Source organism: Hemitrygon akajei, chromosome 3 (assembly GCF_048418815.1).
Source record: "Hemitrygon akajei chromosome 3, sHemAka1.3, whole genome shotgun sequence".
NCBI lineage: Eukaryota > Metazoa > Chordata > Chondrichthyes > Myliobatiformes > Dasyatidae > Hemitrygon > Hemitrygon akajei.
Genome location: NC_133126.1, coordinates 71907908 through 71909703, shown reverse-complemented (window position 1 = coordinate 71909703; position 1796 = coordinate 71907908). Strand labels below are relative to the sequence as shown.

Genomic DNA, 1796 nt, shown 5'->3' with positions numbered 1-1796 from the left:
ATTTGTATCCAGTTCAAAGGACATAGTCTGTCTATGTTTATTACATTAATCAAACAGTAAGACATCCTGGCTGCAGCAACAGCCTGGCACACAACGTCAGTAAGATGAAAGAGCTGATTGTGGACATCCAGAAGGGTAAGACGAAGGAACACATACCAATTCTCATAGAGGGATCAGAAGTGGAGAGAGTGAGCAGCTTCAAGTTCCTGGGTGTCAAGATCTCCGAGGATCTAACCTGGTGCCAACATATCGATGCGGTTATAAAGAAGGCAAGACAGCGGCTATACTTTATTAGGAGTTTGAAGAGATTTGGTATGTCAACAGATACACTCAAAAACCTCTGTAGATGTACCGTGGAGAACATTCTGACAGGCTACATCACCGCCTGGAATGGGGGGATGGGTGGCTACTGCACAGGACCAAAAGAAGTTGCAGGGGGTTGTAAATTTAGTCAGCTCCATCTTGGGTACTAGACTACAAAGTACCCCAGATATCTTCAGAGAGCGGTGTCTCAGAAAGGCAGCGTCCATTATTAAGGACCTCCAGCACCCAGGGCATGCCTTTTTCTCACTGTTACCATCAGGTAGGAGGTACAGAAGCCTGAAGGCACACACTCAGCGATTCAGGAACAGCATCTTCTCCTCTGCCGTCTGATTCCTAAATGAACATTGAACCCTTGGACACTACTTCAATTTTTAAAAAATATATAGTTTTTCTGTTTTCTGCACGATTTTTATTCTATACAATATACATATTCTGTATAAAGAATACTGAATAAGATTTATATATTTATTATTTTTTCTTCTTCTATGTTATGTATTGCATTGAACTGCTGCTGCTAAGCTAACAAATTTCACGTCACATGCTGATGATAATAAACCTGATTCTGATACTGTAATATGTCACGCTAAATTTCATGTCCTGGTTTCTGCAATGGGATATTAGCCTCCATCCTTCTGACTCAAAGCTGAATACTCAGAAATCAGTTACATACAGATACATATAGATAGGTTAAGTGAGTGGGCAAGGGTATGACAGATGGAATACAATGCTGGTGAATGTAAGGCCATCCAATTTGGAAGGGAAAATAGAAATCAGATTATTATTTAAATGGTGAAGCACTGCAGCATGCTGTTGTGCAGAATAACTTTGGAGTTTTGGTGCATGCATTGCAAAAGTTTGTTTTGGTGCTCGCTTCGGCAGCACATATACTAAAAAATTGGAAACAAAAAATTGTAAACGATACAGAGAAGATTAGCATGGCCCTTGCGCAAGGATGACACGTAAATTCGTGAAGCGTTCCATATTTTTTTACAAAAAAAAAGCTTGTTTTGCATCTTCAATCTCTCACTGCTGTTGTCGGGGGTCCCCACCTGCTTCAAAAGGGCAACCATCATACCAGTGCCCAAGAAGAGCAGGGCACACTATCTCATGACTGTGTGGCTAGGCATATCTCAAATACTATCCACAAATTTGCCAATGACATGACTCACACACGAGAAAGTCTGCAGATGCTGGAAATCCAAGCAACACACAGAAAATGCTGGAGGAACTCAGCAGGCCAGGCAGCATCTATAGAAAAGAGTACAGTCGACATTTCAGGCTTGCTGAAGGATCTCAGCCTGAAACGTTGACTGTTTATTCTTTTCCATAGATGCTGCCTGGTCTGCTGAGTTCCTCCAGCATTTTGTGTATATTGCAATGACATGACTATTGATAGCAGAATTTCAGATGGTAACGAGGAAGCATACAGGAGCGAGATAGTTCAGCTAGTTTAGTGGTGCTGTAACAACAAT

General features: G+C 41.5%; 1 pseudogene; it reads left to right on the top strand.

The window, feature by feature from the left end:
- Positions 1-1211: 1211 nt before the first annotated feature.
- LOC140725827 (U6 spliceosomal RNA) lies at positions 1212-1311 on the top strand (annotated as a pseudogene).
- The last annotated feature ends 485 nt before the right edge of the window (positions 1312-1796 follow it).